Source organism: Varanus komodoensis, unplaced genomic scaffold, assembly GCF_004798865.1.
Source record: "Varanus komodoensis strain SLA01 unplaced genomic scaffold, ASM479886v1 scaffold133, whole genome shotgun sequence".
NCBI classification, from domain to species: Eukaryota; Metazoa; Chordata; class Lepidosauria; order Squamata; family Varanidae; genus Varanus; species Varanus komodoensis.
In genome coordinates, this window is record NW_025335384.1 from 424,093 (window position 1) to 447,483 (window position 23,391).

General features: G+C 53.6%; 18 non-coding genes across 18 annotated transcripts; 11 read left to right on the forward strand and 7 right to left on the reverse strand.

Annotated features, from left to right (window-relative positions):
• The first annotated feature begins 2,014 nt into the window (after positions 1–2,014).
• TRNAG-GCC lies at positions 2,015–2,085 on the forward strand. Its single transcript has one exon. It is a non-coding gene; the product is annotated as a tRNA-Gly (tRNA).
• Positions 2,086–2,826: 741 nt separating this feature from the next.
• On the reverse strand, positions 2,827–2,900 carry TRNAN-GUU. Its single transcript has one exon. It is a non-coding gene; the product is annotated as a tRNA-Asn (tRNA).
• A 1,103-nt stretch (positions 2,901–4,003) lies between these two features.
• Positions 4,004–4,077, forward strand: TRNAN-GUU. Its single transcript has one exon. It is a non-coding gene; the product is annotated as a tRNA-Asn (tRNA).
• A 23-nt stretch (positions 4,078–4,100) lies between these two features.
• TRNAS-GCU lies at positions 4,101–4,182 on the forward strand. The gene has a single exon. It is a non-coding gene; the product is annotated as a tRNA-Ser (tRNA).
• Positions 4,183–4,575: 393 nt separating this feature from the next.
• TRNAM-CAU lies at positions 4,576–4,647 on the reverse strand. Its single transcript has one exon. It is a non-coding gene; the product is annotated as a tRNA-Met (tRNA).
• A 97-nt stretch (positions 4,648–4,744) lies between these two features.
• Positions 4,745–4,818, forward strand: TRNAN-GUU. The gene has a single exon. It is a non-coding gene; the product is annotated as a tRNA-Asn (tRNA).
• A 1,439-nt stretch (positions 4,819–6,257) lies between these two features.
• Positions 6,258–6,328, forward strand: TRNAG-CCC. The gene has a single exon. It is a non-coding gene; the product is annotated as a tRNA-Gly (tRNA).
• A 569-nt stretch (positions 6,329–6,897) lies between these two features.
• TRNAV-CAC lies at positions 6,898–6,970 on the forward strand. The gene has a single exon. It is a non-coding gene; the product is annotated as a tRNA-Val (tRNA).
• A 1,240-nt stretch (positions 6,971–8,210) lies between these two features.
• Positions 8,211–8,302, reverse strand: TRNAY-GUA. The gene is given in 2 exon segments: positions 8,211–8,246; positions 8,266–8,302. It is a non-coding gene; the product is annotated as a tRNA-Tyr (tRNA).
• Positions 8,303–8,568: 266 nt separating this feature from the next.
• TRNAV-AAC lies at positions 8,569–8,641 on the forward strand. Its single transcript has one exon. It is a non-coding gene; the product is annotated as a tRNA-Val (tRNA).
• A 905-nt stretch (positions 8,642–9,546) lies between these two features.
• Positions 9,547–9,617, forward strand: TRNAG-CCC. The gene has a single exon. It is a non-coding gene; the product is annotated as a tRNA-Gly (tRNA).
• Positions 9,618–11,101: 1,484 nt separating this feature from the next.
• On the reverse strand, positions 11,102–11,183 carry TRNAS-GCU. The gene has a single exon. It is a non-coding gene; the product is annotated as a tRNA-Ser (tRNA).
• A 230-nt stretch (positions 11,184–11,413) lies between these two features.
• Positions 11,414–11,485, reverse strand: TRNAE-CUC. Its single transcript has one exon. It is a non-coding gene; the product is annotated as a tRNA-Glu (tRNA).
• Positions 11,486–12,559: 1,074 nt separating this feature from the next.
• TRNAV-CAC lies at positions 12,560–12,648 on the forward strand. The gene has a single exon. It is a non-coding gene; the product is annotated as a tRNA-Val (tRNA).
• Positions 12,649–18,629: 5,981 nt separating this feature from the next.
• TRNAG-CCC lies at positions 18,630–18,700 on the reverse strand. The gene has a single exon. It is a non-coding gene; the product is annotated as a tRNA-Gly (tRNA).
• Positions 18,701–19,080: 380 nt separating this feature from the next.
• On the forward strand, positions 19,081–19,153 carry TRNAV-CAC. Its single transcript has one exon. It is a non-coding gene; the product is annotated as a tRNA-Val (tRNA).
• Positions 19,154–22,738: 3,585 nt separating this feature from the next.
• On the reverse strand, positions 22,739–22,809 carry TRNAG-CCC. Its single transcript has one exon. It is a non-coding gene; the product is annotated as a tRNA-Gly (tRNA).
• A 380-nt stretch (positions 22,810–23,189) lies between these two features.
• TRNAV-CAC lies at positions 23,190–23,262 on the forward strand. The gene has a single exon. It is a non-coding gene; the product is annotated as a tRNA-Val (tRNA).
• The last annotated feature ends 129 nt before the right edge of the window (positions 23,263–23,391 follow it).

Sequence of the window (23,391 nt, forward strand, 5' to 3'; positions counted from 1 at the left end):
AAAAAACAGAGTGCGGGGGGGGGGGCGGGGGGGGCGGCAGGCGGAAGAGGAAGACGATCTTCGCGTTCCACTGGCCCTCGGCCTCTCTAGGACCGCGACTCTGTCATGTTAACTCCTGGCGGAGCCGAGCGGCGCGTGTCCTGTTCCTTCGGGGCCGCAGAAGCAAAGACGTCCCTGCTGTCCATCCCACGGCGTGTGCCCCGGAGTCTCTCCAGCAGGGGGAGAGGTTGACAGAAACCAGGATTTGAACCCAGGACCTCGGAGTAGGAAGGGACCAGTCACCCGCTCCATCCTTGTTCCTTAAGCTTCTGCCCTGTTTTGGCTATTCTGTACGTTACTACTTTTTTCCTCTGTTCATTTCTACAGCTGGAACTCCTTGGGTGGTTCACAGCAATTCAGAAAATTACTTAGTGCAAATACAAAGAGTAAAATAAAACAGTGCATTTCAGCATGTGAAATTTTAAAGCAATTAGAACAGCTAAAAACAGCATCATTTTTTAAAAGACACATTCAAACAGCAGTGGATATGAATACTCCAATCATATGTGATTAGATTCCAATAAATTCAGTTCCCCCCCCCCCCATTTTGACTAGGGTTGGGGGGGGGGGGGCTTGTTTCGCAACACATTGGACAATTCCTGGAGGAGGAGGAGGAGGCTATCGATGGCTACTAGCCCTGCTGGCCATGTGCTGCCTCCTTCTGCAGAGGCAGGTCTCGCACCCCTCCTGCTTGGGGTAACCTGCAGGCAGCCAGTTTGCCACTGTGTGAAGGGGTGCTGGACTGGATAGACCAGTGTTCCCCAACGGTGTGCCTTCCACACACGTTTGGACTGCAACACCCAGAATTCCCAGTCAGTGGCCCTGCTGGATGGGAATTCTGGGAGTTGTGGCCCAAATGCCTCTGAAGACCACCAGCTTGGGAAAGGCTGGGATAGGCCACTGGTCTGGTCCAGCATAGCTTTTCTTATGTTCGTTTATTTATTTATTTTTCGATTTATATCCTGCCTTTTTCCTACAAAGGGCTCAAGGCAGCTTACATCTCCTCCTCCATCTTATCCCCACAACAACAACCCTGTGAGGTAGGTTAGGCTGAGAGTCTGTAACTGGCCCAAAGTCACCCAGTTGACTCCATGGCTGAGCGGGGACTAGAACCCAGATGGCCTGAAAGACTTGGGACCAACATCTGGGTATGCTGTATAAGTCCACATAACTCGCTAGAGCAGAGCTTCATACACTAAGGCTCACTAGAGCAGAGCAAGAAGCCAGGGAAAGTCAAAGGTGAAAAAAGAGGAGGAAAACCAACTGTGCAATGGATTGACTTCATAAAGAACGCCACAGCCTGGAGTTTACAAGGGCTGAGCACAGCTTTCCTGGATAGGACATTCTGGAAAGCTTTCATTTGGAGACGATTTGGTGGCCGACCGCAACAATTTAGAAATAATGACTAGGATTTATCTTTCATATCCCACCCACTTCAAACAAGTTCTTCAGTGAATTTGCTTCTCACCCTGGATCATGCCGACTCAATAGTTCCTCCCACAGTCTTAAGCTTATTTCTCTCTTCCCCCACATCCACTGCTTCCCTTCCTATATGGAAAGGGAAGCCATCGCCCCATGCAATTCAACTTAAAAGAATTTTTTGCATCCGCTTCAGTGGGCAGTTACAGCTTTGTGCAATAGGTCTGGGTCTGGGTCCCTTGGCCCACAAGAAGAAGTGGTGTGCTACTTTGGGATGTCTTCAGAGGTCCTGAGAAGCCCGAGGATGTCTCAGATCACACAGCTTGGCCCCCTCCCCTCCCAGGGGAGCGCGCAGGTTCAGCACCAGCTGCTCGGCTGCCAGTTCTACTGGCCTCTTGCATTCGACCACCGACTGGCAAGAGGCAGGAGCAAGAGTTCCCACAGCGCTTCCGTGCAGTGAAGAGGATCAATCCTGACCGAACCCAGAGAGGAGTTTTGCAGCTGCCTCTTCCCTGCAGACGCTTCACCAGGGGCGCAAGGGACCTGCACGTCAGCTGCGCCAGTGGTGTAGCGGCATCATGCGAGGTTGCCAATCTCGTGACCCGGGTTCGAGTCCCGGCTGGCGCATGCCTCCCCTGCCTTTTGCCCCCGAGAAACAGAAACAGCAGAACTGGACTAAAATCGAGCCCTCTCTGCCAAATGCAAAGTTCATGCCGCGCTCTGTGTGCTTCTCGTGCTGACCATGCTGGCCAAAGCCGTCCCCTCCGAGGCAGAGCTGAACCAGCGCCTGGTTGAAGGACCCCGAGGCAGAGGGGAGGCGGGAACCGCAGCCAGCGCTGTAAGAGGGGGGCTCCTTCCGTGTGTCCGCAGGGGTCCCCCCTCCCCGACTGAAGTGGCACCTCGTGACGTGTTGCCCCGGCATGTCGTATTTGGGGAGGCCCGGCCCTCAGGAGGGCCTCCAAGACCCAGTTCACTGGAGTGAGGGGGCCCGGCTGCATCATGTGGGAATACGTAGGGGGCTGGGCAAACTGTTTTGGGCAGCCCATGATTGGCTGACCGGCCTCTCCTTGGAGGTGGCACACGGTTTCATTTTCTGCCTCTGCTTTCAAATTCTCATAATTCCCTTTGACTTTCCTGTTGGAAGAGCTGTGCTTAGCCACTGACTCCCAAGTTTAAAAAAGCTTTGTGGTTTCTACCTTGATGGTTGCCTGAAGCTGCCACGCGAGGTCCCCAGGCCCACGGCTGCGCTTCAGAGTCTGGCTGGCAGACCCCTGGCAGGAGGAGAAGCCAAAAGCTTGTGCCCCAACACCTGCCTCTCCGGAGTTCAGCAGAAAAGGATCAACAGTTGTGGGGGGGGGCACCCACAGCCGTCCCTGGGTGGGCTCGAACCACCATCCTCCTGGTTAACAGCCAGGCGCGCTGACCGATTGCGCCACAGAGACTGGGCCATGCTGCCTCCCTGCCTCCCCCAGCCTGAGGTTCCTTGGCCAAAGAGGATTTGCTGACAGTTGGGCAGAAAAAAAGCACCTGCTTCCTTTCCCCTGTTTGTAAGACTGGTGCCAGTAAGTCATGGATCGAAAGCATCCTCTGCAGGCTGGCTGGGCCGTTTTCCTTGCCTCCAGCAGTTGAGAAAGAGAAGAAGGTCCCTTCCTGCCACTGGCCGGGAGCTTTGGGGCTAAGAGGTTGGAAGTACACAGACCCCTGTATTCCTCTGCAGCAGCAACAAAACAGACAACTTTTGCTCAAGCCAGATACACGCAAACCACCTTCCCCGCACACAAGCCGATCACGTGCCCGAGGGGCCTGCTCTGGGCTTCCCGTCCAGCTCTCCCGCTGAGGGTCAGGAGGGACCCTGCCGGACCCATCGCTCCGGTGCCGGTGCTCCCCTGCTCAGGCTGGCCGCATCGGCGGCGGGGACCTGGCCAGAAGGCTGCAGCTGCTCCTGCCACAATGGTTGCTCGACCGACCGGCGCTCTCCTCCCGCCTCAGGTGCAGCAGCCGCTCTGAGAAGCGGATGCTCAACCTCGCAGGCCCAGTGGGGACCACGGAGGGTGTGCGATCCCACGTATTGTGGGACTGCTTGTTCCGGAACAGCTCCAAGAGGCACAGCAGGGATCCTGGACAGGTCATGGATGGCCAGTGGGTGTCTGACGCATCGGCCATTTAGCCGCAGGGCCAGGGCCCTGCCGTTCACCCTGGTGGTCTAGTGGTCAGGATTCAGCGCTCTCACCGCTGCCACAGCCCGGGTTCGATTCCCAGCCAGGGAAGCCTTTTGCTCCCTGCTGTGGAAACACCAGCTGATAGCTGGGACAGGATGTCATTTTGGATGAGGCTACTAATTCAGGTGTAGCAGCGTTCAGTTCTAGTGGTGGGAGAGTTGGGAAGATGCATGTTTTGCAGGAGGTCTCTGGGTTATGGGCCCAGCACGCTCCCACTGCGCCTCTTTGCTGAACAGGGAAGCTGGCAGGGAACGTCCCCCTTGGACCCCCCTCCATCCCTGCCCGGGAAACCTCAGGCCAGGGGAGGCAGGAGGCAGCACGGCCCAGTCTCTGTGGCGCAATGGGTCAGCGCGCCTGGCTGTTAACCAGGAGGATGGTGGTTCGAGCCCACCCAGGGACGGCTGCGGGTGCCCCCCACCCCCAGACGAGGTGGCCGAGTGGTGAAGGCGATGGACTGCTAATCCATTGTGCTCTGCACGCGCGGGTTCGAATCCCGCCCTCGTCGCCCCTTTTCCCCCCTCGATGGAGCCCCCAGGCAGAAACTTTGGCTCCCTTTGCTGTCTTGATTCCCAAGCGTGCCAAAGGCAGAGCTACCTGAACAGAAGCAAGCAACCTGCGCACCTCACTTGATGCCTCTACTGACTGGCGCAGCTGATGGGGGGCGTGCAAAGGAAAGCAAGAGTGTCTCTGGGCACTGTGCAGGCCCTCAATGAAAGCAGCTCCTGCCCCTGGGCTGCCTGGCCAGGAGGCACTCAGGGCCAACGGAGCGGAGGATGGCGCTGGGCAGCTTGCCAGAGAAACGTGGGCACTTTCAGCACAAAGCATCTCAGCAAGAAGAGATCCCTTTTCACCCTCGTCGTGCCAGAGGCAAAAGGATGGCTTTGCATCCTGCATGCGCTAGCAGAGGGTGGTTTCGATCCACCGGCCTCTGGGTTATGGGCCCAGCACGCTCCCGCTGCGCCACTCTGCTGGACGGGGGAGCTGGCAGGGAACGTCCCCCTTGGAACCCCCTCCGTCCCTGTCCCTGAATCCTCAGGCTGGGGGAGGCAGGGAGGGAGCACGGCCTGGTCTCTGTGGCGCAATCGGTCAGCGCGCCTGGCTGTTAACCAGGAGGATGGTGGTTCGAGCCCACCCAGGGACGGTGCTTGGAGTAACCTTTTGCCCCCCGTGTCCAGGAACAGGGGTTCCACATGCCAAGGGTGCTGTTCCTTTTGGGAGCGTCCAGGGACAAGAGTCAGCCTGGGATGGAGCCCGACAGTTCTCCGCTCTACCAGCTGAGCCATGGAAGGATGTGCTGAGCTGGGAGCTGGCACCTCTGAGTGTCGGCATTGATCCCTCATGGCTCATAGCACCTCCAGGAAAGATCGCCAGCTTCTTCCTGGCCAGAAACTCAGCTCTTCCTAATCGGCCACTTCGGAATGGGATCAGCCAACAAAAAGCACGGAGAACAGCCATGCCCACCATGGGCTGCTGAAGGGCATGGAGAGACCATTTTGGGCGTAGTCCATCAGCTTGTCTGGCTGCTACCCAAGAGGATGGGTCTTGAGCCCCAGAGAGATGGGGGGCATGGGGACCCACCTGTGAGCACAGCCTCCTCATCCCGCACTCCACACGTGCGGGTTTCATGCACGCCCTCAGCCATCGCTTTCCCCACTGAACAATGGTGTGTGAACGCACCTCCTTCCACTCTTGGCAGCTAGACATGAACACCCGGGAGACCCTGCCTGGGGGCAAAAGGCCGCAGAGGGCAGCAGTCAAGGGCATGTGGGCAGAGCGCAGGGGATCTGTGGCAGCCCCTCCACCGCTCACTGCCCCCTGGAACCCAGAATGGGACAGCGCAGGAAACGGGGAGGATGCCCTGGTGGAAGGAAGGAAGGAAGGAAGGAAGGAAGGAAGGAAGGAAGGAAGGAAGGAAGGTGCGTGTTTGTGCGGGGCCCAAGTCCCTAGCCAGCACCATGCTCAGCCTTCGGGTCTGCCCCTCGTTCTGTGGGGAGCCGGGGAGCCCCAGAGAGGGCTGCACGGCAGGAGAGACAGAGGAACAAAGAGGCCAAGAGCAGGTGCGGACCCGGCTGCAGGAAATGGGGCCGATGCCTTTGCTCACAGCTTGCTCGAAAGACGCTCAAGGAGAGCAGGCAGAAGCCTTCCTCCATGTAGTCATCAGGCACCAAACATTATGCAGCATTTTTCAAAAGAAGAGCAGTTCCTTCTGACACCTGACACGCTTTCCACTCAGTCCAGCAGCTTCTTCTGGGTTTCCTTGCCTGCAGCCACCAGTTAAGGTCTGGCTGCTGAGAAAAAGCCCAGTCTGTGCCCGGCACAAACTCCTCCACTGGAAAGAGGGTCTCTCCTTGCCATCGCTGGGGGGGGTTTGCACTCAAAGTGTATATATGACCATCCCCAGCGATTCTCGCTGGCAGCAGGCCCAGGCCGCTCTTCCGCTGTGCCACACGGACTCTTTCCCGGCCAGGCAGCCTGGTGGCCGCTTCCCCCTGGCAAAGCCGGGCCTCGGTCCCTGCCCGGCACCGGTTTGCTGGGGAAGCTGTGGGGCTTTCTGCCATCCTGCCCAGGCCCTTCCCGGCCGCGCCAGTGGTGTAGGGGCATCATGCGAGGTTCCCAATCTTGTGACCCGGGTTCGAATCCCGGCTGGCGCATCCCCTGCTCTCCCTTTTGCATTAGAAGAGGTGAAGACGGCACCATCGGAAATGGTTGCCTGGCCGTGCTGTGCTGCTCTTTTGCAGGACCAGAGGGCAGAAGAAGGAAGCAGGGCTAGCCCCGCACATCTTCTCATTAGCAAAAACATACAACAAGCTGTGCTGGATCAGACCCAAAGTCTATCTACTCCAGCACTCTGTACACACGGAGGCAAACCAGCTGCCCACAGGGTCCCTCCGGCGGGAGGGGTGCAAGGCCCCCCCTGCCCAGGCACTTCAGCAACGGGTGCATCAGGCAGGCCCCCTCTGCTGAAGGAGGGAGCATGTGGGCAGCAAGACTAATAGCCCCGGACTGCCTCATCCTCCAGGAATTTCTCTGGTCCCCTCTGAAAGCCATCCAAATTGGCAGCCAGATTGTCTGCTTTGCCCAGCCCTGATCTGTCCACATGGCAGGATGGCTGGACAGCCCCACTGGACTCCGGGGTCTGGCAAGGGAAAAGGGCTCACCAGCTGGGCGTGCCTGCATTTCAATGGCAAGGGGGGACCCTCTTTCCCTTGAAGGAGGTTGCGTTTCTGTGGTGTAGCGGTTATCACGTTCGCCTCACACGCGAAAGGTCCCTGGTTCGAAACCAGGCAGAAACAGCCTCCTTTTCTTGGTAAGTGGGGGGCAGCGGAAGGCCCCCTTGGCACTTCTGAGTCTCCATGTGGGGAGAGGTGGGAGGGAGGATGGGTCCCAGGCAGTTGAAACAGCATCTTTGAAGGTCCTTCAGTCAGGTGCTTTGGGAAAGCTTCCATGGCGCCCGCTTCTGGCCAGGACGGTTCATTGCATGCGCTGCTGCAGAGAATTCCTCTCTTGCCCTGTTGAATTTTGACAAAAGCCGAATATGAGCCAACAATGCGATGGGGCTGCAAACAGGCACGGGCGATCGCAGGCTTCATCGGCAGGGACATCCCTTCCAGGCCAGGCGAACTCCAGTTCCCCTTTTCTCGGACAGGCAGAGGCACCAAGGCACCAAGGCACCAAGGCACCAAGGGAGCCGGCATGGAGGCCTCGTTCAGAGAGCAGGACGGGGACACAGGCAGCCTCGTCCCCACCCAGCCATGGAGGCCACTGGGGAGTTTGGGCCGGTCGCGGACTCCCCGCCCAACCTACCTCGCAGGGTTGTTGCTGCTGTGGGGATAACACTGCAAGCAGGAGGCGGAGAATGATGGCTGCGCTGAGTCCTTTGTGAGAAAAAAGGAGGGATTTCTAGCAGTAAGAGGAGAATGAAATAAGCCACTTTTGAGTTCAGTGTCAGGAAAAAGTGGGAGGTAAATCTAATAAATAAATCAGGTTGGCCAAGGTGAATTTTAAGGTCCCTCCACGTTAGTATAGTGGTGAGTATCCCCGCCTGTCACGTGGGAGACCGGGGGGTTCCATTCCCCAATCTCTTTTGCCAGGAAATACTTCCTGATGGTTAGGACCCTGAGGGTATGGAATGGGCTTCCTCAGGAGGTGGTTGAGGCCCCATAGGTGCAGGTGTTCAAGGATAGGCTGGACATGCACATGGTGGGCATGTCATGAGTGGAACTGGCTGGAGCCGGGGGTCAGACTAGATGGCCCGGAAGACCCCTTCTGACTCACTCTGTTTCTATGTTTCTAAGTTACAGGAAGCCAGATCAGGCAAAATCTCCAGACTGTTGGAGCAGTCCAAAAAAGGATCCAATGACCGAGGGAGCTTGCAGGCTCTCCCACACTGGAGGAGTTCAGATGCAACTGGACAGGCATCCAAGAGGGATGGTCCAACGGGGAGTCCTGCACTGAGCAGCGGGGGGCGGGGGGGACCCCTGACCCTCCAGCCCCTTCCCACTCTGCTATTCTGTGGGGATAAAAGCAGAGCTCTCCTCCGAGCCGGAGTTGAACCGGCGGCCTAAGGATGCCTGGGGTGGGGGGTGCCCTACAGTCCTCCGCTCTACCAGCTGAGCTACCGAAGGGGCGCTGAGCCTGGAGCCGACACCTCTGGGCTTCAGCATCGATCCAGCATGGCCCAGGGCTAGTCCAGGAGGAATCCCCAGCTCCTTCCTGGCCAGCAATGCAGCTGCTCCAGCCACCAAAGAAGGACGGTTTGGGAGAGAAAAATGGCAGAGTGAAGGTTGCTTTCTTCTACTGCTGCCATGTCTGGCAACAGCATCTGGCCGCATTGATGTGGGATCCCCAACGGACAGTTTCCTGCAGGAAGAAGGTGTCTGGACACAGAGCGGTTTCTGTGGTGTAGCGGTTATCACATTTGCCTAACACGCAAAAGGTCCCTGGTTCGAAACCAGGCAGAAACAGCCTCCTTTTCTTGGGGGAAGAGGCCAGAAGGCCACCTGCTCAGTGCAGGATTCCCGGTTGGATCATCCGTCTTGGATGGCTGCCAGTTGCGTCTGAACACCTCCAGTGTGGGAGGTCCCACAAGCTCCCAGGGTCACGGGGACCGTTCATGGACTGCTTGAACATTTTTCCTGAAATTGAGCTGAAATCTGACTTCCTATAGCTGGAGCCTGTGCTGAGAAAGGTGAACTGGAGTTTGCCTGATTTGGAAGGGATACTCCTGTCGATGAAGCCTGCAATCACACGTGCCCTTTTTGCAGCCCCATCGCATTGTAGGCTCATATTCAGCTTGTCAAAATTCAACAGGCAAGAGAGGAATTCCCTGCAGCTCTGCCTGCCATGAACGGGCCTGGCCAAAAGGGGGCGCCATGGAAGCTTTCCCAAAGCACGTGACTGAAGGGCCTGCACAGCCGCTTTCCCAGCTGAGCTGCTTGGGCTGCCTGGGAGCCAGCGCCCCACACCTCTCCCCACATTGGGATTCATAAGGGGCAAGGTGGCCCTCCTGTATCCCCCACACACCAAGAAAAGGAGGCTGTTTCTGCCTGGTTTTGAACCAGGGACCTTTTGCGTGTGAGGCGAATGTGATAAGGCTACACCACAGAGACACAACCTCCTCCATGGGAAAGAGGGTCCCCCCTTGCCATCGCTTGGGGTGCTTTGTGCTCAGAGCGTTTATATGACCATCCCCAGCTATTTTCTTGGACAGCTGGCCCAAGTGCTTTTCCGCTGTGCCACACGGACTCTTTCCCGGTCAGGCGCCCGGTGGCCACTTCCCCCAGGAAAGCCAGGCCTCGGTCCCCGCCAGGCCCCAGATGGCCGCGGAAGCTGCAGGCTTCCTGCCATCCTGCCCAGGCCCCTCCCGGCCGCGCCAGTGGTGTAGGGGCATCATGCGAGGTTCCCAATCTTGCGACCCGGGTTCGAATCCCGGCTGGCGCATCCCCTGCTCTCCCTTTTGCATCCCAAGAGGGGAAGACGGCACCGTCAGAAACCTCTGCCTGGCTGGGCTGTGCTGGCCTTTCCTCGGGCAGAGAGCCACGGGAGGGTGTCTGAGAGAGTTGGACATATCTTCTCATTCATGAAAACATAAGACCAGCCACTTGGCAGCTCGGCAGCCATCACCACTCCCCCGGCAGTGAATTCCACAGATTAACTATACACTTTTTGAGGAAGGCCTTCCCTTTATCTCTCCTAAACTTTCCACCAGTCTGTTTCATGGGGTGACCCCGGGTTTTAGTGTTATGGGAGGGGGAAACACTTTCTCCACACCACATGCCATTTTAAACACTGCAATCAGATCTCCCCTGACTAGCCTTTTCTGAGAGAAACAATCCCAGTTTTTGCGGGCATGCCTCATGGGGATGCTTGAACTCCCCGATAATTTCCGTTGCCATTCTTGGTCCTTTTTCCAGCTCCGTTGTGCCTTTTTCAGGTAAACAACCAGAGCTGAACACACTAGTCCAAGTGAGATCACACAGGGATTGAAATTAAGGGAGCAAGATCTTGGCCTTTCGCTTTTCCATTCCATTCCCGCCGTCCAAGAGGGAAAGATGGTCCATGGAGAGAGCCCTTCACACCAGAAACCCTCCCCATTGAAAGTGTGGGCCTGCCCCATTTGCCCAGATTGGAGTGAGAGGCTGGGGAGGGGCCCCTCCGATCCTTCCCTGAGTTTGCTTTGACCCGCTCTGTGTCTGCTCTAAAACCTGGGGTCACACCATAAATCTGATTGCTGTAAGATTTGGGAGAGTCTTCACAAAACATGTAGTTAAACCATGAATCCCCTGCCATGGGAAGTGGGGATGGCCCCCAATCTGGATGGCTTATAGGGGGGCTGAATGTATTCCTGGATGAGGAGGCTATCACAGAGAAGATTTAAAATCACACCGAACAACATCTGGATTCATGGCGCAGACTCTGGCCAAGAGGTCCCATCGTCCCTACCCAGCACGGGCAGAAACCACCCGCTGATACGGGGCTGCTGCTCTTCCTGTTGCCTCTGGAAGGGAAGGGAAGGGAAGGGAAGGGAAGGGAAGGGAAGGGAAGGGAAGGGGATGGCTTCCCACCCTGCCAGCGGGCTCCGTGCTGATTCCTCCGGCACCAGGCCCAGGGCCAGCTCTGTGCTGCATCCACATCAGGGGCTTCCTGGCCAGGCCGCCCCGTGGCAGCTTCCCTTGGGCAGGCCGGGTGTGCAGGTAGCACAAAGTGCCCGGCCTCCAGGGGGAGCTGGAGACCCTCTTGCCCTCTTTGCTCGGCCCCATCAGCTGCGCCAGTCAGGTAGTGGCATCACGGGAGCGGGACACGCTGGGGGCTTGTGCTCAGCTCCTAGCGGGCACAGGTGGTCCCTCTGCATTTGCCCTCCTGGGGTAAATATGGCAAAGCAGCCAAAGGATCTTTCCCCAGGGCCTCTGTCATGGAAAAAGTGTCGACGAGGGCGGGATTCGAACCCGCGCGTGCAGAGCACAATGGATTAGCAGTCCATCGCCTTCACCACTCGGCCACCTCGTCTCGTGGGGGGGGACCCGCAGCCGTCCCTGGGTGGGCTCAAACCACCATCCTCCTGGTTAACAGCCAGGCGCGCTGACCGATTGCGCCACAGAGACCGGGACTGCCAGGAAGGATCTCTGGCTGTGGATATTCAGATGCTGCTGCTGTGAGAAGAACACCAAAGAGGGACCGGTGCCTTCCTCGCGGTGGTTCATCTCCATGTCCTGGGAGGCAGAGAGGGGGCAAAAGGCTTCCCTGGCCGAGAATCGAACCCGGGCCTTGGCGGTGAGAGCGCCAGATCCTGACCACTGGACCACCAGGGAGGGACAAGGGCTCTCCCCGCTCCCCTTCCTGCTCCTCCTGTGTGAATGCAGGAGGCCTGGAGGAGGGTTTCTGGGCTGGCTGCCAGAGAGAATCGCTGGGGGTGGTCATATATGCGCTCTGAGCACAACGCACCCCAAGCGATGGCAAGGGGGGACCCTCTTTCCCTTGGAGGAGGCAGCGTTTCTGTGGTGCAGCGGTTATCGTGTTCGCCCCACACGCAAAAGGGCCCTGGTCCGGAACCAGGCAGGAACAGACTCCCTTTCTTGTGGGGCAGAGGGACCAGAGGGACCAGAGTTGTGCACCAACCCGGACAGAACCGTTCACCTCCTGGCACCCTGCAAAACCTTTCCTTCGGGGCTCCAGGCAGCGCCATCTAAGAGAGGATTATGGCCCATGGAGAGAGCCCTTCATACACACAACCCACCCCATTCAAAGCGTGGGCCTGCCCCCATCCGCCCAGATCGGAGTGAGGGGCCAGGGAGGGACCCCTCCGATCCTTCCCTGAGTTGGCTTTGACCCGCTCAGAGTCCGCTCTGCGCAGCCCTGATCTGTCCACATGGCAGGATGGCCAGACAGCTCCCGGGACTCCGGTGTCTGGCTAGGGAAGCCACTGCTGAGGTCCAGGGACACGTGGGGCGCTGGGCAAATGTGAAAGAAACCAGGCTCCCTCCAGCTGGACAGCCCTGCCCAGAGCGGTCAGCAACAGCCACCAATCTGGGTGGCTTTAAACGGGGACCGGAGAAATTCCTGGAGGGCGAGGCAGGCGGCGGCGGCTGCCTTCCTCAGCGCTGGCCGCCTCACATGCCTGTTGGTGACGCGCTTGGCCAGAAGAGGCCTTGCACCCCTCTGCTGGAGGGATCCCCGGGGCAGCCGCCGTGTGCCTGAGGAGGCCGCCTTACCTGCCCCTTCAACCTGCCTCAGCAATGCGCATCTCTGGGGGAACGAGACCCCCAGGTTGCTTTCTCATCCTGCTGCTGCCTCTGGCAACCGCTTCCAGGGACACTGATGTGTCACCCCAGGCTGGACAGGTGCTGGCAGGTGTGTGTGGGAAGAAGGCTGCTGGGCACAGAGCGGTTTCTGTGGTGTAGCGGTTATCACGTTCGCCTCACACGCGAAAGGCCCCTGGTTCGAAAGGCCCCTGGTTCGAGACCAGGCAGAAACAGCCTCCTTTTCTTGTGGGGTTGGGGGTGGGCAGAGGGCCGCCCTTGACCCTTGTAAGTCTCAATCTGGGGCAGCAGGAGGGCGTGGACCCCCCCCCCCCCGGGCAGCTGAAGCAGCTCTGTGGGGAGTGTCAGACCGGAGCTTTCTCATGCAGAATTCTTCTCTTGCCTGGTGGCATTTTGACAACAAACGTCCTCAATGTGACGTGGCTACAGAAGGGGCACGTGCTATTTTAGGCCGCATTAATGGAAGGATCACATCTAAGTCCTTGCTGCAGCACTCTGGGGTTCTTTTATTGTTGTTAGAGGGGTATGAAAAGGGATCCAATGATCCAGGGAGGTTGTGGATTCTCTGACACTAGAGTTGTTCAAGATGCAACTGGATATCCGTCCCTCAGGGATGGTTCAACTGGGAATCGTGCAGTGAGCAGCCCTGGTATTCTGTGAGGATCGAAGCAGAGCTCTCCTCCGAGCCAGAGTTGAACCGGCAGCAAGGATGCCTGGGGGTGCCCTACCAGCTGAGCTACCAAAGGGGGTGCTGAGCCAGGAGCTGACCCCTCTGGGCTTCAGCATCGGCCCCGCATGGCCCAGGGTGATTCCGAAAAGGATGCCCGGCTGCTTCCTGGGTGTGCAGGCTCCAAGCAGAGGAAAGGGGCCGCCTCCTTTTCCCACGCGTTGCTCAAGAGCAGCTCAGCGAGAGTGGCTCTGGACCTCCGGCTGACGTCGCAGCAACATCGGCAGCGACGGGGAGCTCCGTACATCGTGCAAAATCCGCTCTGCAGGGGGCCTGGGGAGGCCCATCCAAGCCCCGTCGGGGCAAGGATTAGAGGCCCGAGCAGATGTCTGGCTAGTGGGGGGCAGCGGTCGCCCCCCCAGCGGGAGAAGCTCGTGGGTTCTCAGTGAACGGGACGAGAGGGTGCTCCCCCTCACGAGCTGTCAGCGAAGACTTAACAGTGGACATCGGACCTGCTGGGTGAGCAAATATTCTCCTCAAAATGTTGCCCTTAAGAGAACTCGTGAAACAAGCACCAACCTAAAATGAACAGCCCTTCTTAACAATGGAGGGAGGAAACTCCCCCTCCCGCCGCAGAGTTGAAGTGGCAACAAACTTAGGAGAGATTAAGTGAAACTGGGAAAATTTGAAACTTGGAAAAGAAGAGACTCTTTCTGTTTACTCTCCCCAAGGCGAAGAATCACATTTGAGCTTATTGTACATTAATCGGTAGAAAAGGATTTCTCTTTGTTTTGCTTCTGTATGCCGACGTGGCGATCTGATCATTTCTGGAGTTCGTGCATGAAACTATTTCTTTTGTTATAACAACAAATAACTCTTTGCTGCCACCCTGTGGCTACTTTATCTTATAACAGTTACATTGTCTACCTAATTTTTTTGTGACTCTTTGCTGCCACCTTGTGGCCATTATGCATTATAACAGGCTGTTCTAATAAATTGTTCTAATAAATTTTTCATCATGAAAAAAATTCATGTGTCATCATTGGCACCCACGTCCACGATGCAAAGCCCAACACATCAATCAAAAACTGTGGATCTGGAAAAATATCAAAAAGACTTACAGATGACACTCTTGGCAATGCTAGCGCCTCAAGAGTCTATTCAAAATGCCATTCAAAAATTGGCCTCAGAACAAAATGAAAGATTGGATAACCTGGACAGTCATATTTTGGACATGAATAACCAACTTAGAGATATTCGACTCAAAATAGGAAGGCATAAACTTCCGAGGGAAGTTCATCTTAAGTTTACAAAAAGATCTGTAAGAGATCATGTCCTCAGAGCTTCACGCGATAAACCATTAAAATTTGATGATGAACATGATGTAATTGTTTTGAAACAAATACCGTGGAGAATCAGAGGACGGAAGAAGTATCAATTTCTCACTTCCAAGTCAATAACAAAAGGAATTATGTTCAGAAGGATAGTACCAGAAGGGATATTTTTTACTTGGAATTCCACAAGATTCAGACTGGATTCAATCTTTGAAGCCCAAGAATTTTATGAAAACTTTAGAAGTTCATTTGAAGACGAAGAGCAGACTGAAGAAAAGAAAGGAAGGAAAACTGGCGAGGCTATGGCTGTAACATCTTACCATCCGGAAGAAGGAGAAATAGCAACTATAGACCAGCAAGAGGACGAACAGTTATTAGAGCCAAAAGAAATGAGAAAAGGTAGACGCGTGAAACCTAAGTACAAATATATATATATATATATATATATATATATATATATATATATATATATAAATAAAATAAATACTGCTCCTAAAATGGAAGGAATAATTGAGTTATTTTCTCTGAACATAAATAGATCAATTTCACCTTCTAAGTGGAAAAGGACTTTCTCTCAACTTCAAAAACTGAAATTAGATGTAATTTGTTTACAAGAAACACACATAAAAAGACAACACCACAAACTTTTGGAACGTCCAAACCTTGGCAAGTTATTTATATCTTCCACTCATCAAAAGAAAAGAGGTTTGGCTTTATATATTAAAGAAAAATTGGATCCTAAGTCTATTTTTTCAGATGAAGACAGTGGAATTCTATTGGTGGAAGTGACAATTAAAAAAAAAAAAAAGGTGCTTCTAGTGGTGATCTGTGCACCAAATGACCACCAAGAAGCCTTTTACCAAAAATTGCATACTCTACTCTTACAAACTGAGTATCAAGCTTTGTGCTTAATGGGAGACTTTTATGCAACGGTTGACAAAAAAATAGACCGCAAAAGGGACATTAATGGGAAGAAAGGAAGGAGAATATTTCCAAAGTCCTTCTTTAATATATTAGAGGAATTTAGACTAACAGATGTCTGGAGATACAAAAATACAACTTCAGCCAAGTATACTTTTTACTCTAACAGACATAGGTCATGGTCTAGAATTGATACGATTTGGATAACCCCAGATTTAATTCCAGATTTGTTGGAAGCTGAAAAAGATACAAATGTCTGGGCTGATCCTGACCGTGAAAGAAACAATAAAACACCTAGATGGACACTCAATAAATCTTTATTAAAAGATAAAAATTTTAAAGAAGAAATAACAAAGGAATTAATTTTTCCCCCCAAGAAAATAAAGTTGAAGTACCCTCCCCACAAAATGTCTGGGACACTGCTAAAGCATATGTTAGAGGCTTGATTATAACCTAGCCAGCAAAAATAAATAAAAAGAGAAAACAAGAACAACTTAAACTAATAGATGAGCTGACGAAGCTTGAACAGGAGTACAGGAAGACCCTTCGAAAAAGGACCTCAAGATACAGATGAACGCTCTAAAACATAAATTGAATCTTTTAGATACAAATGAACTAGCTAAGCAAATGAAATCGACTAAACAGAATTTTTTTGAAAATGCTAACAAACCAGGGAGATGGTTAGCCTAGAAATTAAAGAAGGAAAGAGAAAAGAGATTAATGCTCAAGTTGAAAGATGGAGGAGGACAACACAGGTACAAAGCACGTCAGTTAAGAAAATAGTGGAAGACTTCTTTACAAAGCTATACCAAGCTAAAGAAATATCAGTTGAGAAGATTTATGAATATATTCAAAAGGAAAATCTACCAAAACTGCCGGAGAAATATCAAAAAATATTAAATGAGGAAATAACAATGACAGAAGTATTTGAGGCAATTAAGAGGCAAAAGAATGATAAAACCCCTGGCCAGGATGGACTACCAGCAGAGTATTATAAATGTTTTGAAGGAATCTTATGTACACCTCTGAAGGATATATGCAATGCTGTATTGTTAGATGCTAAAATACCAAATACTTGGACTGAGGCAAACATTACCTTAATTCCGAAAGAAGACACGGACTTGACACAGATTCAAAACTATACACCTATATCACTTCTAAATGTGGATTATAAAATTTCTGCCTCTGTAATGGCAGAAAGACTGAAGAAATACCTAATAGACTTTATACATACAGATCAAAATGTGAGAATTATCTTGGATATCTTAGAATACTATGAAATCCATTCTGAAAAATCGATGGCACTATTGTTTCTAGATGCACAAAAGGCCTTTGATAATGTTAACTGGCAATTCATGAAACGGCAATTAGAACAAATGGAATTTGATGGAAAATTTATTAATGCAATATCAAGTATTTATCAAAAACAGACTGCCAGAATAATAATCAATGGAGAATTTACAGACACTACAGAAAAGCTAAAGACAAAGCTTTATACTAAGTTGCCGAGATGGCTTACTCCTATGGAAGCTCTTACATATCAAAATGCATTGAACTTTAATATGATTGTGAGATATGATGATATTTTAGATAATGATGAAAAACTGAAACCGAATCAAGAACTACAGGAACAGGGTATTGATCTTTCTTGGTGGCACAAGGTACAAATACAATCGAGATATACTAAAGACTATAGAATGTATGGTTTTTATAAGGAACTAACAACATTTGATCAAATGATTTTAAAATCAGAGGAAAAAATGATTAAAAGATTGTATAATTTTATTTTGGACATGAAAATGGAAGAACAAGTTAAGGAAACTATGATAACATGGGCACAAAAATTTGGATATAATATTGAGTTACAGAAATGGCAAAAGCTATGGGAAAGAAATATTAAGATAACCTTAGCAATTTCATATAAAGAAAACCTTTATAAAATGTTTTCTAGATGGTATTTATCACCGAATAGCAAAAATGTCCCCAAATATGTCAAATAGATGTTGGAAATGTAAGCACAAACCTGGTACTTTTTATCATATGTGGTGGACTTGTGTTAAGGCAAAAAAATACTGGGTTAAAATACATAAATGGCTTGAGGAAATGCTACAAAAACCTTTAATATTTAAACCTGAAGTGTTTCTATTAGGCATTATTCCTGATGACTTTGATAAACAATGTATATATTTGATCTTAAATGTAATTACTGCGGCAAGGATTGCATTTGCCCAACACTGGAGGAAGAGCTGATTTTTAAAAAGATTTTGGATTGCACAGAAATGGACAGATTGACTTTGTCTTTGAATAAGAAGGAAGATACATACTTCTATCAAACTTGGAACTCTTTTATTATTGGTTAGAGAAATGGGACTATATGTAGAATTGAATATGGTTATTGATTGTAAAAAAGAGTAAGATGTCAACCCAGTATGTCCGATGTCTCGGGAATAATTGTTGTTTTACGTTTAGATTTGTAGAGAAAATAATAAAATTTGGAAAAAAAGAGGAGTTCGAAGAAGAGAGCGAAGGCGAAGCCTTTCTCTGGTTTCATCCTCCATGTAGCCATCAGACTCCAAACATTACGCAGAAACATTGGAAAGAAAAGCAGTTCCTTCTGACACCTGGACAGATCGCTCTCCGCCCTGTCTTCTGGCTTGCTCCTCATTTTCCTTCCTTGCAGCCACTCTTTTGGCTCTGGCTGCTGAGAAAAAGCCCTGTTTCTGTCCAGCTTTGATCCAGGAATCTATTGCATGTCAGGCAAATGGGACAGCAGCCTCCCCTGACCAGCAGCCCCCTTTCCCTCGCCAGACCCCGGGGTCCAGTGCGGCTGTCCAGCCATCCTGCCATGTGGTCAGATCAGGGCTGGGCAGAGCAGATGGATGGCTTTCAAAGGGGACCAGAGAAATTCCCGGAGCATGAGGCAGTCGGGGGCTATTAGTCTTGCGGGCCACGTGCTCCCTCCTTCAGCAGAGGGGGCCTGCCTGACGCACCCGTTGCTGAGGAGCTTCGGCTGGGGGGGCCTTGCGTCTCTCCCGCCGGAGGGACCCTGTGGGCAGCTGGTTTGCCTCCGTGTGTACAGAGGGCTGGACTCGACGGACCTTGGGCCTCATCCAGCATAGCTTGTCATATATTTTAGCACAAGAAGACATGCTGGGCCAGCCCCCACTTCCTTCTTCTGCCCTCTGTCCCAGGAAAAGACAAGCCCAGACAGCCAGTTGAAGGTTTCCCACTGGGCCATCTTCACCTCTTGGATTGCAAAAGGGAGAGCAGGGGATGCGCCAGCCGGGATTCGAACCCGGGTCACAAGATTGGGAACCTCGCATGATGCCCCTACACCACTGGCGCGGCCGGGAGGGGCCTGGGCAGGATGGCAGGAAGCCTGCAGCTTCCCCAGCAAACCGGTGCCTGGCAGGGACCGAGGCCTGGCTTTGCCAGGGGGAAGCGGCCACCAGGCTGCCTGGCCGGGAAAGAGTCCCGGTGGCAGAGCGGAAGAGCGGCCTGGGCAGCTCTCCAAGAAAATCACTGGGGAGTCCTTGCACAAGAGACTTTCTGGACACCCTCAACCTGCCTCAGCAATGCGCATCTCTGGGGGAACGAGACCCCCAGGTTGCTTTCTCATCCTGCTGCCGCATCTGGCAACAGCTTCCAGGGACACTGATGTGTCACCCCAGGCTGGACAGGTGCCCACAGTTGTGTGTGGGAAGAAGGCTGCTGGGCACAGAGCGGTTTCTGTGGTGTAGCGGTTATCACGTTCGCCTCACACGCGAAAGGCCCCTGGTTCGAGACCAGGCAGAAACAGCCTCCTTTTCTTGTAGCAGGGTGAGCAGATGGCCTCCCTTTCCTCTTCTGAGTTACCCTCTGGGGACTGGTGAAGGGTCTTTTTGACGGGAGCTGGGCCAAGCCTTCCTGTGGTTGCCTCCTCCATACTACCAGCAGTCGCCTCCTTCTACGGGCACCAAGGCGGTGCTGTGCCTCCCTGCTGTGAGGCAAGGACGGTGTGAGGTTCTGGGCAGCTTCAGGGCTCCCTCTGCTGGGCAAGGGCTGGCGGAGCAGCTCTGGCGGTTGCAGGACTCTGTCCTCAGCCCACTGCAGCTGCCGGGGCGCTCGTGGGTTCCACCTGGGGAGCCCTGGGGAAGCGCTATAGAAGAACCAGCTCTTCCCCTCAGAAGCTGCCTTGGCAGCAAGGTCTCCTGAGGTTAGTGAAGCCCTTCCTGGTCTGTTAGACCTGGAACGCCGCTCCCGGGTCCTGCCTGCACCTCTTCTCTCCCTGACTGATCTGCCTTCCTCGGTTCTCCAACCCTTGGCTTGCTTTGGACTGCGCTGCCATCTCTACAGACTTGCCTAGTATATTGACCCCTGACTTGACCTTGGACTGTGTGCTGGGCTTGCCCTTCCACGCCCCGTCTGCCTGGGTCCCGGTGCCTTCACCCTGTTAGTCAGCCGCCCTCGCCCCGGACACGGACAGAAGGTCGCCGCCTGCTGGGCGCATGCATCCAGCCGGTGACAGAGAGTAATGTCTTCTTCCTGTGGGGGGTCACCAGGCACTTCTGGGGACCCATGTGCGGACAAATGTCACAGCCCGGCAGTGGGTGGGTGGGATCACCAGGGGCTTTGAAGCTCTGGCCAAGAAAATCCGGGACTTGAAGGCCCTTGTGGCCTTCTCATCTATCTTACCAGTTCGGGAATTTGGGCCAGGCAGGGAAAGGAGGGTCGCCAAGGTGAACGACTGGATTAGGGTGTGCTGCCAGAAGGAACGCTTCGGGTTCCTCGACCACGGCACCCGGGTTCTTGCTGATGGACTGCTGTCGAGGGACAGGTTGCACCTCACAAGGATGGGGGAAAGGTCCTTTGAAGATGCTCCAACGAGCTTCATCCAGAAGGCTTTCAACGGAGCTGGGGGAGGTTCATCCCCCCCAGAAACTTGTCCTGATTGGACAAGTGAGGGGAACAGGCCAGGGTTTGGGGACCAGGGTGTTAGAGGTACTGCAGGGGATGGCAGGACTCCTAGAAAAGTGTTCTGGAATCAGGGAAGATGGGAGGAAGGAGGAGGCTGGGGGACCCAAAGAACGGGATCTGTGGGAAGGAGCCGATGTGCATGTACACCAATGCTAGGAGCACGGGTAATCAGCAGGAAGAGCTTGAGGCTTTCCTGGGAATAGGAGGGCATGACCTGGTGGGGATCATGGAAACTTGCTGGGACAAAAGGCAAGACTGGAATGTAAACATAAAGAGGTATGTCTTGGTTAGAAAGGACAGGAATGGAAAGAGGGGAGGGGGTATGTTATCGCCCTCCGGGTCGACTTGAGACCCTGGACAATGTCCTGACAGACCAGAGTCAAAGGATATCTCGGGGGAGGGACATGGTAATGACGGGAGATTTCAATCTCCCAGATACTAGTTGGGAGACTCACTCAGCGGCAACGGCCAGGTCACGTCACTTCCTAGACGCTATAGAGGGAGGGTTTTTCACGCAGAGGGTCTGGGAGGCGATGGGGGTGTGGGAAAATCCTTGACTTGGTCTTGACCCACAGGGAGCTGATAGATGGGGTGCAGATTAGGGGAGCTCTGGATGCGAGTGACCACTCCATCCTTTGCTTTGAGATCAGGGGACTGGGGACGTGCAGCAGGTCGAGCACTAGAAGCTGGGACTTCAAGAGGGCCAACTCTGGCCAACTGCAGGCCAGACTGGGGAAAGTCTCCTGGGTAGGTTACTGGAAGGTGAGGGAGTTGAGGAGGGGTGGATGGCACTCAAAAGGGAGGTTAGGAAATGGGTACTGGGGAAATAGACAAAAGGGTATGGGGCGGGGAGGCCTGTTGCAGAAGGATCCTAAGGCTGAGGCTGATTTCGAGCTGAGACTTGCCAAGAATACGAAGAGCAACAAAAAGGGCTTCTTTCAGCATGTAAATAGGAAGAGGAAGGGGAGACAAGTGGTGGGACCACAAAATAAGGAGGAAGGAGATCCAGTGACTGATATGAGGGAACAGGCACTGATGCTAAATGACTATTTTGCCTCTGTGTTCTCCCCAAAGCAGGACGGGGGATATCTGCATAGGAGATTAGATGAGGCTGGGGACTTAGGGGCACAGATTAGAGTCACCCCCCCTTGAAGTCGAGGGGCTCCTCAGGGCATTGGACTGGGAGTCATAAGTACAGGTTAGGTAACAAGTGGCCGGAGAGCAGCACTTGTGAAAGGGACCTCAGGGTGCTGGTTGACTGCAGGCTAAACATGAGCCAGAAGTGTGATGCGGTGGTCAAGAGGGCGAACACCACCCTTGGTTGCATAGCCAGAAGCGTGGTTTCTAGATCGAGAGAGGTATTACTGCCACTCTATATGACTCTGGTGTGCCCACAACTGCAGTATTGTGCACAGTTTTGGGCCCCTCATTATAGAAAGGATATAGCCAGGTTAGAGTCAGTGCAGCGTAGGGCCACAAGGTTGGTGGCCGGTTTGCAGGGGATGGGGTATGAGGCGAGACTGAGGGAACTGGGTCTCTTCAGCCTGGAAAAGAGGAGACTCAGAGGGAATCTGTTGGCGACATACAGGTATGTGAGGGGATGTCACATGGAGATGGGTAGAGACCTGTTCTCCCCTGCAGAGGAAGGCAAGACGCACTCCAATGGAGCAAAGCTCAGGGAACCCAGGTTCCCTTTAGATGCCAGGAAGCACTTCCTGACAGTTAGGACCCCGAGGGTGTGGAATGGGCTTCCATGGAGGTGGTTGAGGCCCCATCGGTGAGGGTGTTCAAAGATAGGCTGGACATGCCCATGGTGGGCATGTCGTGAGCGGAGCTGGCTAGAGTCGGGGGTCAGGCTAGATGGCCCGGAAGACCCCTTCTGACTCGCTCTGTTTCTATGTTTATTATTTAGCGACTAAAAAAACCCCTGTTCTTTCTGACCAGATCTTTCTGATCACTTTTGGCCAAAATCTTGGTTTACCAAGGTATCTCTGCTTTCCAGCCACTGTCTTGGCTCTGGCTGCAGAGAAAAAGCCCTGTTTCTGCCCAGCTTCAATCCAGGGACCTGTTGCGTGTCAGACAAATGTGACGGCTGCTGCACCACAGAAACGCAGCGTCCCCAGGGCTGGGAGAGCCTTTTGCCAGCCAGACACTGGAGACCAGGGGAGCGGTCCGGCCATCCTGCCATGCAGACAGAGCAGAGCTGCGCAGAGCAGAGCAGACAAGGAAGGCCACCAGTTTGGGTGGCTTCAAAGGGAACTGGAGAAATTCCTGCAGGTTGAGGCAGCCCGGGGCTTCCTGCCTGCTGACCAAGTGCTCTGTTCCTTACATGCTTACCAGGGGTGGCATGTAAAAACAGCACAGCCAGTTGAGGGTTTCCCCCTGGGCTGTCTTCACCTCTTGCATTGCAAAAGGGAGAGCAGGAGACGCGCCAGCCGGGATTCGAACCCGGGTCGCAAGATTGGGAACCTCGCATGATGCCCCTACACCACTGGCGCGGCCGGGATGGGCCTGGGCAGGATGGCAGGAAGCCTGCAGCTTCCCCAGCAAACCGGTGCCTGGCAGGGACCGAGGCCTGGCTTTGCCAGGGGGAAGCGGCCACCAGGCTGCCTGGCCAGGCAAGAGTCCCGGTGGCAGAGCGGAAGAGCGGCCTGGGCAGCTCTCCAAGAAAATCACTGGGGACTCCTTGCACAAGTGACCTTCTGGACACCCTCGACCTGCCTCAGCAATGTGCATCTCCAGGGAAAAGAGACCCCCAGGTTGCTTTCTCATCCTGCTGCTGCCTCTGGCAACAGCTTCCAGGGACACTGATGTGTCACCCCAGGCTGGACAGGTGCCCGCAGTTGTGTGTGGGAAGAAGGCTGCTGGGCACAGAGCGGTTTCTGTGGTGTAGTGGTTATCACGTTCGCCTCACACACGAAAGGTCCCTGGTTCGAGACCAGGCAGAAACAGCCTCCTTTTCTTGGTGTGTGCGGGGCAGTGGAGGGCCTTCCTTGCCCCTTCTGAGTGTTGTACCCGCGGTGTTACAGATGAGGCCAGAGACCGGATGGTAAAGTAAAGAGGAGATTTATTCCTGCAGC